This window comes from Eschrichtius robustus, chromosome 12, assembly GCF_028021215.1.
Source record: "Eschrichtius robustus isolate mEscRob2 chromosome 12, mEscRob2.pri, whole genome shotgun sequence".
In the NCBI taxonomy this organism is placed as follows: Eukaryota; Metazoa; Chordata; class Mammalia; order Artiodactyla; family Eschrichtiidae; genus Eschrichtius; species Eschrichtius robustus.
In genome coordinates, this window is record NC_090835.1 from 98,594,109 (window position 1) to 98,609,625 (window position 15,517).

The 15,517-nt window shown below is 43.2% G+C and overlaps 1 protein-coding gene across 1 annotated transcript in view; it reads right to left on the reverse strand.

Annotated features, from left to right (window-relative positions):
• PHACTR1 (phosphatase and actin regulator 1) overlaps nt 1-15,517 on the reverse strand; it is a 531,606-nt gene that overhangs the window by 41,839 nt on the left and 474,250 nt on the right. The gene's annotated exons all lie outside the window — the stretch shown is intronic.

Here is a 15,517-nt window from a genome sequence, read left to right on the forward strand (position 1 = left end):
ACCCCAATGGTCAAAGGAAGGTTCATTTGCAACCCACATGTCTTAAAGGAGTAAAAGGGTTAATTTGATGGTGAAGTGAGAGGCCCAGGAAAGAAAGAGACAATACATGAAGTTCCAGCTTTCAAAGCTTGTAACAGCATGACTGGTGGGGCGGATTGTTTGAAATGTCACGGATGGAGATGCAGAGAAACAGAAGAGGTGGGACCACCAGGCTGGAGACCCACGCATGACGTCAGGGTGGACATGGGCAAGGGCGACTCAGACCAAGCTGTCTCCCAAGGACCATGTCAGACCCTCAGCAGACACAGGTAACGCCAGTCTGGTTTTTCAGCAGGTCAATGTTCCCAGCAGCAATGATGATCATGTTTTTCGTTTCACCCCTTTAGTTGAGCCAACTCAGATAAAAAATATTTTTTAATTAAAAATGATTTGCTTCTTCATAAAAGCCACATGAGGTTCATTGTAAGAAAATCAGGAAATGTGTATTATCAAAAATAGAGAAAATTAGTTATTTTCTTATTAGAGTCTATCCAAGGTTCCTACAGCAATTTAGAATCCTTTTTATGAGCGGCTCTGAATGACAGTCCAGCAAGAATAATGGAGCCAGAAACACATAGTTAAATTTTATAATTCTTTTTCAGATTAACTTGAAGTGGAATTTATGTCTTTCATTTAAGGAATTTCTAAACATAGGAAACTGAATGCATTTTACCATCCAACAGTGTTTGATGTGTTAAGAAACGGAGTGTGAGGCTATGCTATCTAGCAATAATTTTACGTTAGAACATCTTATCCAAAAGAAAACTCTTAAGGACACATGAATGCATGCTAGGTCTCCTTTAAAACTTTCCTTACACTTTATTTTTTTAAAAATGTGTCTAATTTCTAAATCTCAGCTTTTTATTTCTTTTTAAAAAATTATTTATTTATTTATTTATTTGTGGCTGCTTTTGGGGCTATGTTGCTGTGCACGGGCTTTCTCTAGTTGCGTCGAGCGGGGGCTACTCTTCCTTGCGGTGTGCGGGCTTCTCATCGCGGTGGCTTCTCTTGTTGCGGAGCACGGGCTCTAGAGCACAGGCTCAGTAGTTGTGGTGCACGGGCTTAGCTGCTCTGCGGCATGTGGGATCTTCCTGGACCAGGGCTCGAACCCGTGTCCCCAGGACTGGCAGGCAGATTCTTAACCATTGCGCTACCAGGGAAGTCCCTCATTACACTTTAAATGATTGCTATGTCTAATTTAAATTCAATTCACTTTCTTCCTTCCATTGTTTCCAAAGGGCTGTTTTTCTCTTTGTATTTTTCTCATAACTCTTTAGTGACACAAATGGCAAATCTAGTTAACACATCATGAACTATGATGTTCAAGGAAATGAACTAAATCAACTTAAAAAAAAAAAACTTCAACCACTGAATAAGATTAAATCACATATTTATAAAAATGCAGCATCTTAATTAGACATTAGCAGGTTAGGGGGCCCATTTCCCACCTAATTTAATATGAATGGCAGTGAGAACAAGAAGGCGGAGTACAGAATGGATGGTCTCGCGTGACAAATGCAATAGCTGACTGAAAGGGGACCGACCACACTAAGGAGTCAGTGACCCACTGCACGAGGCGGCCCTTCCATCAGACAAGGACACTGTGCTCCAACCGTGCTTGCATTTCTACACTGGGTATTAAGGGAAGTTGGGGTGGAAGAAGCAAAACTGTAATTCCATGGCTCCTGTTTTGCCCCACCCCTGCTTTCTCCCCTCCCCCCCATTTCTAGTTTAATTATTGGCTACAGTGAAGGCAGAGAGCTGGGAACATGACAAGAGCAAGAATGAAAAGAAGCCAATAGCTATTCATGTCTGGTGGGAAAAATCTTTTGAGGAAATAAAAGTAGGAAACTAGAAAGCACAAGAGTTCCTTAAGGTGGACGGCTCCAAACTGCCTCAAGAGGACAGAGAAAGGAGAAATACTATGCAAAGAAAGATAAGACACTCAGCTTCCCAAGTAGTCTATGATAAAGAGGAGACTGCGATTTCTCCTCTCTCAAAGATCTACCGGGAGGGGCTTCCCTGGTGGCACAGTGGTTAAGAATCCGCCTGCCAATGTAGGAGCCACGGTTCAAGCCCTGGTCCGGGAGGATCCCACATGCCGCGGAGCAACGAAGCCCGTGCGCCACAACTACTGAGCCTGCGCTCTAGAGCCCACAAGCCACAACTACTGAAGCCCACGTGCTACAACTACTGAAGCCCGCGTGCCTAGAGCCTGTGCTCCGCAACAAGAGAAGCCACCGCAATGAGAAGCCCGCGCGCTGCAATGAAGAGTGGCCCTCACTCGCTGCAGCTAGAGAAAGCCCGCGCGCAGCAATGAAGACCCAACACAGCCAAAAATAAATAAATAAAAATAAATAAATGTATTAAAAGAAATGATCTACAGGAAGTGTGAAACCCTGAGAAGAAGGGGCTTGTAAGGCAGGTCCCTCAGCCCCTGGGGCAGGTCCTACATATAAGACTGCCAGCCTTGGAAAATAGGGACCAGTCATGATGACCAGCGACTGCCTGGCTGGGGCATCACAGCGACAGCTGGAGACCTCGCCTGGCCGATCCAGCCAGTCTAGCACGTGACAGAATGTCCAGTTTCCCATAAGGACGAAGAAGGTGTTTTCCAGCAAGCTGGGTGAATCCACCAAAAGGGTCTTAACAAATATTCTATCGATAAATATATGCCAACTCTGTGTTAGGAAAATGCTGAGGAGGAAGACAAATACCAGATGATTCCACACATCTGGCAGCTCTGGAGGACCACAGGATAGCAAGCAAAGACACAAGGGGATAGAAGAGTTAGCTGGGAAGGAGGCCGGAAAGGTTCTGACGGGGCCTCGGTATGAGGAGTCAAGACACAGATCCAAGTCCAAGTTCCGTCACTTACTCTCTCATGACACTGGGCAGATTATTAACTTTTCTGAGCCTCAGTTTCCTTGGGCGAAATTGGGTAAATGGTATCTTTTTAGTAGGTCTGGTGCACGTGTGTCCCACTGGCATGGCCTCAAGGGAGCTCCTCACTTGTTATTTATAGAAAGGGCCCTTCAAGTGGTTTCCAAACATTCTCCGTTTCAGTCTATCCTCCAGACTGTCGTCAAAGCAACTTTCAGAAACTCAGATGTAGCCATCTCGTCTGTTAGAACCCTGAATGCCTGCCTCGGCTACAAAACCAGTGCTTCAAGAGTGATACACAGGGAAAATTCAAAAAACTCCACATTACAAGCTATATTATTCACAGCAAAGAACTAACTCAACTGAAATATAGCCATGTATTACATCTGGTCTCCACCGCTGGTGGTGATGGGCAGGAAGGGGGACACCAGTCCAACAGTCTTAGTAACGCTGGTTTTCTAGAATGGAGTTGTCACTTAGAAGACCTGCTCTGAATAAAAGGTGTCACTGCTGGAGAAGAGGGAGAACCGTTAGCCTGGAAGCAGTAATTCAGACACAGCCTGACATGCAATGCCTTGCATAATCTGACCTGTATTATTCACCCAGCCTTGCAACCCCTCCGCACCTCTGTCCCCATACAACTCACCCTTCGTTCACATGCAACAATGCACTGCACACTTTTGGCCTGGGATGTGCTCTCATCTCACCTTCACCTGGTTAATTTCTATTTATCTTTCAATACTTGTCTTGGGCAACACTTTGCCTAGGTTCTCAGGAGATTCCACAATTGTGAAAATTGGGAACTTCCGTTTGCTTATTAGCTTCCTCTCCCCAGCCAAGCAGTAGATGCCTCCAGGGGCAGGGACCATGTCTTCTTCATGTCTGTAGCAGGTGCCTGACACCATGGCTGACACTAAGTGGACACTCAGTTATTGTTTATTGTTTTTGCTGAAAGAAAGATGGGCTGGAATCACTGACATCTAGGTGCATTTTAAGTGGTTGACAAGTCATACTCAAAGGGTATTAATGAAGAGATCATTCTTTAATTTTCAGGGAGTATTTTCAGTGTATTGCAGAGCTATAGGTGCCCCTGACTTGATTGGCACTTTTATTAATGGCTTAATAACAGAATCAAATATGTGGAAGAACTAAGGTAGAAAAGGAAAAAAGTAAACATTTACTGAATGTGTTGCCCACTGTTCTGGAGACTTCCACATCTCATTACATTGTTATAACAACCCTACAGGAGAGGTGTCATTGTCCTCATTTTATTAAGCAGGAAATGGAGGCTGTGAGAGGGTAATTAATAGGCCCATGAGGGCGTAGGTAGTAAAGGAAGGAGCTGGAATTTGAACCCACTCTGTTTCAATACGCTGTATCCAAAAATTGAATTGTGATACTTGTAAGACTGTGTACTTTGGTTAAAGCCAAACCCCACTAACTCTACACATGCAAGGTGGAGAACACATCACGCTTTGTCCACAACATGTGTACAAAACAGGTATCATGACTTTATAAATATTTTAAATCTTACTAACCAGGGTAAGTTATAGTGTCCTCTCCTGCCACAGTCAAGCCATACCTGGGGCACTGAGTTTAAAGGATGCATCTTAGACACTGGGTTTGTAAAGGTCAGGATGGGAAAAGAACTCAGCTGTTTACCTATTGTCATGGTGACTTTTGTACCAAAATGGCACTGTTGAGAAGTTGCAGCAGAGCCTCAAATATTCACTACCCAGTTTTTTACAGAAAAAGTTTTCTGACTCCTCATCCAAACCAATGGCTTCTAACCTGCATCATCCCACACTCCTTAGCTTTTTTGTGTGAGCCATATTTGATGTCCACTTATGCTATTATTTACTTCGTATTTTTAAGTCAACACTTAAAAAAACTCAAATACTGGGCTTCCCTGGTGGCGCAGTGGTTGAGAATCTGCCTGCTAATGCAGGGGACACGGGTTCGAGCCCTGGTCCGGGAAGATCCCACATGCCGCGGAGCAACTAGGCCCGTGAGCCACAACTACTGAGCCTGCGCGTCTGGAGCCTGTGCTTCGCAACAAGAGAGGCCGCGATAGTGAGAGGCCCGTGCACCACGATGAAGAGTGGCCTCCACTTGCCACAACTAGAGAAAGCCCTCGCACACAAACGAAGACCCAACCCAGCCAAAATAAAATAAATAAATAAACAAATGTGGGGTTAAAAAAAAAACAAAAAACAAAAAACAAAACTCAAATACTAATTTAGCCTCATCTTAAGCAATAATATCTTTGTAATCACTGGTTTTATGTTAAGTATGTGTTTACAACTTACGTTAAAATAAGTACGTGTCCATTAAAACTTTAAAAAAGCTCGTCTTAAACTCACTTTGGGTACCACCAATGACGTATATATCACATTCTGGTTAAATGTTGGCCTAGGCCAGAGTCTCTCAGCCTTGGCATGGCTGACATTTTGGACTGGACCCTTCTTTGTAGGGGTGGGGGGGATGTCTCGTGCATCGTAGGATGTTCAGCAGCAAACCTGGTCTCTACTCACTAGATGCTAGTGGCATCTCCTCCAGTGGTGACAACCCAAAATATCACCAGATATTGCCCAATGTCCTCTGGGGGGCAAAACTGCCCATTTGGGAACCACTGGCCTAGAGTATGCACGACAGCTTTGCCACCTGCTGCATCTTCAGAGTTGTACCACCTGAGTCTCTTCTCACGCAACTTGGGTATTAACTCTCAGGAATCTGCAGGATTTGCTGAAGGATGAACTGCCCAGATCTCATCTCCTCAGTTCCTGACCTGCTGTGTCTCAGGTTGGTGCTCTGGGGGCGGTACCGATGATCTGACACCATGACAGTTCCACTGAGCATGTCATCTGTGCCGCTGCTCTAGTCCCTGAGCAGCTACCCCATTAATGCAAGAGCTTCAAACCAACTCGAGGGAAGCAGCTTTTCTCATTATGCGGCCCAGATTAATGATGTACAAAATGACACTCCGGTGGCCCCAAAGAGTCACCGCATCTTCCAGAGTACCTGTCCAAGTCCCCGAGGAAAAGCTGACTCACATAATCAGATCTATTCTAGACCATTCACGTCAAAGCTCTTCGGAGGGACTTCCCTGGCGGTCCAGTGGTTAAGACTTTGCCTTCCAATGCATGGGGTGCGGGTTTCGATCCCTGGTCAGGGAGCTAAGATCCCACATGCCTCCCCACCGAGAAACCAAAACATAAAACAGAAGCAATATTGTAACAAATTCAATAAAGACTTAAAAAAAAAAAAAACTCTTCGGAGATTAAGCACTGAGTTGGCTTGGAATTCAAACGGATCTCATCGCATGGGGGCTGTGGTCACTGTTCCTCTTGCAGGTGGGGGAGCAGGAATTAAAGCCGCAGGGAAACGTGGAGCCCCTCCTCCTGACCTCCTAGGCGGCGCCTCCCTAACTCTTCCTGGATCACTGCACATAATGGTGAAAAGAGCTAACACTTTAAATGCTCACATAGTGCCAGGGAGGGATTCATTTAAGCCTAACGACCACCACCCTATTAGACAGGTACTACTGCTACCCTCCACTTTAGAGAGGAAAAATGAGGCACGCAGCCACGGTGACAGCGAGAGGAGGGCAGGCATTACTGAACTCAGGCAGTAGGGGCTGTAGAGCCTGAGCTCGTACTGGTGTCATCTGGACAGAAGCAGAGCCCTGAAATGGCTTCAAAACTTACTCTTTTTCCAGAACCTTCTCTCCTCCTCACCACCACCCAGTCGTCTCTCTACTGCTGTCAAACAGTTCCGGTCATATAATTCCAATTAAAAGACCTTTGAAGGGTCTCATTGTCAACTGGATAAACCTCACCCTCTTTGGAATGGACTAGGGAGCACCTCGCCATCTGGCCCCATAATTCCTCCCCATCTGATCTGTTACGATTCTTTACCGCGCACCCGGTGTTCCAGCCACCAGGCCACCTGTCGCTTCCCAAGCACGTTGTGAGCTTTCCTGCCATCCCCCCACCTCAGAAATAGCCCCTCAGAGTTTGATTGGAGCAGTCCACCCACCCTCAACGACAGCTCCGATGTCATTTCTTTTGAGCAGCCTTTTCTGATTTTTCAGTGGAAAACAGTCCCTTCTCTGTGCTTCCACAGCTTCCACGCCCACCTCCGTTACAGCATCTGTCACGTTACGTTACAATCACACATCTAAGCATTTACCCCCCTGCCCCCATGGACTGTAAGCCTTTCAAAGACGGAGCCTGATTATTAATTCTCTTCGTATCTCAGCCCTGTTTTTGTGCACATTTTGGGAACTGATGGAAAAGTCAATCGAATATTTGAAGTCTCTAGGAATCAGAGTAGGCCATAATATACTTACCATCTTCTAGTTCAATAAATTATTATCCCTGACCCTTAGATAGTCTTGCTGTGTAGGGAAAATATCCTATGAAAGGAGAATTAAAGCTGTGGAAATAGTGATCTAGAGTTCTTCTTAAGAAGAAAATCCAAAGAGATAAGGCACAGAGATCTGTGCAAGGAAGAATGCCAGGGTACCCGTATGCCTTCCATCCCAGGACGGTGTGAGTACAGAACGTAACAGAGACAGCTTAATGTCAGCACATTTCCTAACTCTACGCTCTCAGGCCACTTCAGTTAAGACTGTCCAGAGTTAGGCTGCTTTGTAAGGTGAGGTAGTTGGGCTGGATAAGATCTAGAAGGTTTCTTCTTGTATGACATTCTACGATAAATTTAAATTAACACCAAAGGTCCTAAACTGTTGTCCGCCGGAGTGGGGGGGGGCGGGGGGAGGAAAGACGAGATTCTGTTCCCCATCTGGGTCGCTCCAAATGATGTAATTTTCCTGAGAAATGAAATAGGGATGAACATTCAAAAACCTGAGAGCGTTCCATAACATTCACAAGATGTTGGCCAGTTGCACCCTGTTGGAATATTTCCATTCTAGTAATTAAATACACCAGGGGGCTCCACAAATCAGGACAAAGGAGCAGGCCATCTTTCAAAACAGCAACGATAGTTAACACATAGGATCCTTTATGGGTCCTATCAAAGTACTTCGTAAATGTTCATTATCTCATTTAATCTTCCAAAAACTTGCAAAGTTAGGAAGGGTATTGTTGTTATCTTGATTTTATGGATGAGGACGTTACATTTCTGAGGAAATAAGTGATCACTCAGTTGTGGTAACAACAGGGACGTGGAAGTGGGTTTTCTCCCTCCAGGGCCTGTGCCCTTTCCATTAACCACACTGCCTTCTCCCAAAGAACCCTCGAGGCCGCTATTTTCTTGTACATGGACATGCTGACTATGAAATGCAATTGGCACCACACATTTTAAAAAAACATGGAATATAATAATTATCGTAAAACAAAAAGCAAGGACAACAGATGTTCACAGAACTCAACTCCTTTTTTGCTATGAATTTTGCTGGGAAGAGCCTCAAGGTTGGAGGCTATGATGGGACACCGAGACAGGTTTGGACTCCTGACTTGGGTGGCACAACCGTGTTTGTGTGAGTAGCCCATGGCTGGGGGTGAGTAGGCTGCAGAGAGAACAGGATACAAGAGAGACTGGGGGAGAATAATCACCAAGCTGGATAATCTAGTCTTGCATAATGGTGTGTCATCAACAAGAAGAAGAAGGGATGCAATGGGTTTATTGTGGCCACATTAACAACGTAGTTCCTCGAGGATAGAAAGGTATCACCATCATAAGTGATGCCCACGCCCCTGCTTTATATTTTCTTCAGTGTATAGATGTATATACACAGCATATAATATATTCATTGGTGTATCATCTGTCCGTCTCCTCCACTGAAAGGTAAGTTTGTGAGGATGTCAACTTTGTTCTGTCCTGCTTTCTCCCCAGAGGATGGAAGTGCCTGAATATCTTCCTTCATAAAAAAAATGAATAAACCAGGAAGAACAAACAGAAGTTTACCTAAAACAGGAGGCCTGCTATTTATAAGAGACAGACAAAAATAGGATTCAGAAAGTTTGAGAGTAAAATGCCAGTCCTAAATCAGTAAAAAGCACTCATTTCAAACTCTCTTTGCCTTTACTATGTCCCCATGACATGTCAGGGAAGTGAAAAGCTGTATCCTCTCTCCTTGGTCCTGTCTCCATCAAGAATAACATTTAATGAGTCTCATTTTTGGAAAACTCAAGTCTTTTTTTTTTTTTTTTTTTAAATTCAACTCTCCTTTTTGACTCTACTAAACCAAGTAGGAGAGACATAAATTGAGAATACAATGGCACCCCTCAGGTTCCCATCCCCCTTCACTGCATTTTCCTATCATTTAAACAGTCACATGTTTATAAGAAATCCCTAGACTTTGAAAATTAAGAGACTGTTTTACCTTTCCTGTTCATTACTGGTGAGGGAGAGGCAGCTTATTTTTAATAATTCATCAAGAAATGAATGCAAGACATCTACAGCAACTCAGGGTCATTAAACAGTTGGCTCCCTTTCACGGGAGCTTTATAATCATCACTGTATCTCCATCACATGACAATAGGTAGATGCAGAGTGGAGCATTGTGACCCATCCCTGGGCACGGGATTACCCATTATCAAGCACCTTTGATACTCTCCTAGGAAATCAGGGGCAGGTTTCGAAATTAAAAATTCCTATTATAAATCCTTCATCTTCCTTGAAAATACATGGGAACCACTTCACCACCATTTTTAAAGAAAAACGTGTCATAAAGGGATACTGCTTTCCCGCATATGATTTCAACTGCAACTATTGTTAAAAAAAAAAAGAAAGAAGACAATAATCTCTTGAAAAGACAGAGAAAATTTATTACCCTCCAATATGATGCTGAAAATGAAATTAAACAGGAACAGCTTTTGTCATTCTGACTGCACAGAGTTATAAAGAGAGTTTTCAGAAAGGAGAGGGAACAGTCAGACGTTTTCTTCTCGGAGCCCAAAAACGTGTGAGAAATTATGCTACAAATTGCAGTGCCTGCGGCTGGAAAACGACGGAAGTAACCTCTGACACCCAAGAAAACAGTTAATCAGCTTCATTTTAGGAAAGCAGGCACACATTGTACGTTTCATCACAGCCTTCTGAGATAAGAAACTCAACATTGGAGCCTTTGTTTTTTTTGTTGGCCTTTAGTCAGCAGGAAATGATGCCGTTCTATAGATAGACCAGGGGACTGAGCTTCCCTGAGTGGAGGATGTGTTTTGAGCTTCTTTTTTTTCCAGCCATGGTAATGAATGTAAATTAGATCATTCCCATCCCTTTGTCTGTCCTTCCAGGGACCAATGACCCACATTTCTGAAATAGTGTCTGGGGTCAGGATGTGATGAATAAAACCATAAGACACCCAGAATCTCACCAACAGCAATCTCCATTTCTGATGGAGTAACCAAACAGTGGTGGCTTTTCCACATGACTTTGTCCCTCGACATCAGCCAGTGTCCTAGGTCATGCTTGGCTGGATGTGGGCATGATGTGGACTGAGGACCATGTTTGGGTCCCAGATGGGCCACTCACTAGTTAAGCATCTTGCTCTTTTGGTTCTTCATCAGGTAAATGGAGAAACCTTTCTACCTACCTCACAGGCTGCTACAAGATCAGAGGATAATGCTTTGTAAACGTCAATGTTGGTAGTTGCTGTTTTAGCAAAGGATGTACTTAAACACCAGCAATTTATCAGAAACCATTCATTATGGATATTACCCACTAGTTTATTAAAACACTTCCTTTATTTTTTTTTCTCTTTTTGGTTTTTTTTGGGGGGGTTGTTTTGTAATAATTTTTTATTTTGTAATAATTTTAGGTTTACAGAAGAGTTGCAAAGAAAGCACAGATAATTCCCATATACCTTTAAGCCAGCTTCCCCTAATGTCAACATCTTTCATGACCATGGTATATTTGTCAAAACCGAGAAGTTAACATTGATACCACATTGCGAAACACTTCCTTTCGCTTTTTAACATTTTTTTTGGCCGTGCCACGTGGCATGCAGGATCTTAGTTCCTTGACCAGGGATCAAACCCAGGCCCCCTGCAGTGGAAGCAAGAAGTCTTAACCACTGGACCACCAGGGAATTCCCTAGCTTTTTAAATATTTGTGGGCTGCAAAATCTTTTTGGACAAGGGTTTCCAAGAAGATCAAAGCATCTATACTTATTCATTAAGCAAGGGCAGGGTTTCTATTGATGTACACATAGGAATTCAGGGGCAGATTCTCTCTTATAAAAATACATTTCCTTTTTTATCCTCTTAAGACTTTGAAAGATGTCAGTGGTTCATCTAGTCTCATTTTAACCTTCTTCTGACCAGGTGGCTCACCAGCCTTGCAGGGGGGGATCTGTCTTGCTCAGGGTGACATTACCTTGCTCTGAAATCTCATTCTGCCGCTTAAAGCAGCAGTTAAATTGCAAAACAACATCTACATGCAGCCATTTACAGATGATAAGTACATGCTGTAAAGTCAAAGTACCGACCTAAAGTAAGAGATTGATAACTCTGGCCTCAAAGGGTCAGGGACAAATGTCTCACCAGAATTGGAGGAGATTTTGAAGAGATGGTCATCAGTATAAGAAAGAGAATCTTTCCCTGGAAACACATTTCATTTGAAAATGCATGCCATTTGCTATACGATGAACAAAATACCGAACTTCTTCAAATAAATGCCATTTCACAAGCAAATAACATTTAGGTATTCAGAGGTTCATTTCTGCTCCGGTACCGAGGCACAGTTGCTCATCATCATGAACACTGATTTGCAGGTGGAAACACTGACATAAACCGACGCGGTAATTACGTCAGACTGTTAAAGCTAGAGAAACCCCAGGGACCATCTAGTTCAGGACCGAGAATCATTCTTTAGACTTTCCTGTGACCCTGGAGGCCACATAAAGTAACTGTCACCCCAAAATGTTTTTATACTAAGATTATAAGCGAACTGTCATCTTTGAAAAGTCTAAAGATAATTATGGAATAACAGAATTAATAAAGATTGAAGGGGTTTGCGGGGCTACTGATTTCAATTTCTTCTGTCCAATGCTGAAATTGTTCCTTTTTCAATAATCTTGACAGGCAGTAATTTAATCTCTAGCTAATGTAAGCAGTACTCAGTAAGTGTTGCCAAGAGTTCAAGATGGTTCTGGAAGCCTTTCTGGTTCTGGTTGACCATTGTTGGTCTGGACTATCTGTATTAACACCGATGTACAGCTAACTTCCCAGGAGAGGTAAAACGGTTCTATTTCTAAAAACAGTCACATTAGAGATAGCTTCAATATTACTGACATGGAGTTACAGGGTTGGACAGGACATTAGCAGACAATCTCACCTGTAGGGTTTTTCTTTATGAAGTCTACAAGTAAACCATTTGGGACAGCTGCTAGCCTGATTTTTTTAAAAGATCTCTTGTATTCTCTCCAATGGTTCCCAGGCTCTTCCTTACATCAGATTACAACCTTCTGTCATTTCTCTCGTTCTCTATAATTGGCCCTCTAAAAAGCTGGAGAATAACTGTCAACTTCCTGCCTTTTCTATCTAAAAATCTCATCACCCGTTTGGAGACAGTGTATCATTCCTTCCTCTAATCTGCCTAGAATATTCTCTCATTCCTTTTCTCCGTCTTCTCCCGGTTCTTTCTATCTTTGAGATTTCAGTTTAAATGCAGCTCTCCAGAGAAGCCCACCTACCAGCTGACCTCCTGCTGTGCTCTCCCCTCCCCCCAGCTCCCTCGCTGGTACTGACTCGCCCAGGTCACACTCCCAGCAGACTCTAAGCCACGCCGAGGGCAGCACCCTCTATATTTTGTTCACTGCTATATCCCCAGTGCCAAGCACAGAGCCCCATTCAGAAAAGGTGCTCGGTAAAAAATTGTTGATTGATCTTCCGGTTGCTAAGGAAACACCGATACTTTCCTTTTTCTTCGCTGGGCCTGTTTTTCACTCAAGGTGTATAAATCCTTAGCCTCAGAGACTGCATGAAATTTTCTCCTGGGATTAAATTTTCTCCTGGCAAATGTCAGAGCTTTCCTAATCTAACTGTTCAGGGATTCTGGGATAGGAAAAGGTAGAAGAAGAATGAGTTTATCAGAACTGTAATTTATTTGTCCACTTTTAAGGCTCATATGTAGGAAGTAAATTTCTCTCTCTAGAATTAAATGTATGATACTAAACCAAAACCCAGTGGGTGAAAAATAAAACACATTAAAAATATCAATTGGCTGTTGATATACCTAAGTGATAAGTGACACAGACTCAATCCTTGGCTTTTTTAGTTTAAACCCAGAGGTTTCAATTATTCTTTCCATGTGGCCTTACCTGCTTTACTATCTAATACACACCCTCCTCTACTCTGCCTAGGGTGTCCCCCTCATTCTCCTTCTGCCCCTTCACCTGGTTGTTCCCATCTTCCAGACCTTGCTGTAAAAATCTGAAAGTTAATTTTAGTTTCAGTCCAAGGATGCTGAACGATCAATGATAAATCTCTACAACTCAGCAATTTGCTGGAGGAGCTACAGACGATCGTTTTCCCCAACTTTATCATATATGCTGGCTATGCTGCAAGAGGATTAAATGAAGGAACAGTGAACTTCAGTGGGAAAAGTTCACAATCAAAGTTACAGCATCTTCAACTCTAGTTTGACATTACAACAAGCAAAGACCTAGGTTTAACTTTAAAGGATGAACTTTTTTCTTTGCTTCTAATATCTGCAAAAGCAAAACAAAGTGGGCACAACTCAGCAATGGGATCAGGAGGGTACCCACTGCTAGAGCCTATTTCCATCATTAAGGGAGTCTCCAATAAAACATTAGAGAGGAAGGGGTGGGGGAATGAGTGAAACAGGTGAGGGAAATTAAGGGGTACAAACTTCCAGGAACGAAATAAATGGGTCATGGAGATGAAATGTACAGCGCGGGGAATATAGTCGATAATAATATTATATCTTTATACAGTCAAAAGGTACAAACTTCCAGTTATAAGATAAACAAGTACTAGGGATGTCATGTACCACATGATTAATATAATGAACACTGCTGTATGTTCTACATAAAAGTTTCTTAAGAGAGTAAATCCTAAGAGTTCTCATCACAAGGAAAATAATATTTTCTCTCTTTCATTTTGTACCCATATGAGATGACAGGTGCTCCCTCTACTTACTGTGGTCATCGTTTCATGACGTATGTAAGTCAAATCATTATGCTGTGCACCTTAAACTTATACAGCGCTGGATGTCGATTATATCTCAATAGAACTGGATCAAAAAAAGCATTAATAATGCTCACAGATTAAAATACCTTTCTATTTCAAAGATCATAAGAACTTTTGATAAAATTCATTTAAGAAATGTTTACTGAATATTTCCTATATCATGGGTCCTGTGATGAACTGGGGGCGGGGGCGGGAGTCGAGTGGGAAGGCAAGGATGGCTCCTGCCCGCATCTAACAGAGAACACACCAAGGAACGCACAACAGGACGCAGTGTGTACAACAGGATGTGCAGGCGGAGCTTCCTCTGGGAATCTGAGAAGCGATCACAAGAGGACGTGGTATTTTAATAAAGTCTTGAAAAATAAGCAGAATTTTTCTTTGCAAAATGGGGTGAATTCCAGACAAAGGGAACCATTCAAAAATTTTAGGATCATGAGCAAAATTAATACAAAAGGTTAAAGACATGGTTGCCCCACCATCAACACCACTTAATATTTACATAATGTGTGTCTTGTGAGAACTCAAAGCTCAAAAGTGAAAAAGAACAGCAGAAGCAACCTAAATATCCATCAGGACAAAGTGGGTTAATAATAAGGAAATACCATAGCAGCTACTAGGGGCTCTACATTCATTCTTCATTCATTCGTTCATTCATTCATTCATTCAAAGTGGTTCTCACCCTTGCAGACTGTATGTTCTACTAGGTAAGAAGAGCAACAAGGAAAGTAAAAGGCAAACGTAGAATGTTAGATGGTGAAAAATGTACGAAAAAACAAAGGGGGACTGGGGAATAGGCTGTGCTGGGAGGAGAGTTGTGATTTGAAATAGAGCAATCAGGGAGGGCTTCACTGAGGAGGTGACTAGAGACCCAAGGAAGGTGAGGGAGGGAGACTTTAGGATACTAGAGGGAAGAGCAGTCTCAACTGAGGGAACAGCCAACACAAAGGCCCTTTGTCAGGAGGATGCCTAGCACGTCCAGGCCTTGTGGTAGGAGAGAGTAGCAACGTGGAGAACAGCAGATGTAGTCATGGGGCCGACAGGGGCCCAGGCCGTGGTGGGCTTCTGGGCTGAGGCAAGGACTTTGCTTTTTACTCTCTGTGAGCCAGAAAGCCAAGGAGCGTTTGTGCATGTTGTTATGGACTGAACTCCACTCCCGCCCAATTCATGCTTAAATCCTAATCCCCAGCACCTCAAAATGTGACTGTATTCAGAGGTGACTACGTTAAAGGAGTAATTCAGTTAAAATGAGGTCAGTAGGGTGGGTCCTAACCAAATGACTAGTGTTTTTATCAGAGCAGGAGATGAGGACACAGACATGCAGAGGAGAGACTGTGGGAGGACAGAGGGAGAAGACGGCCGTCTGCAAGCCCAGGAGAGCGGCCTCAAGAGAAACCAGCCCTGACAGCACCTTGACTGTG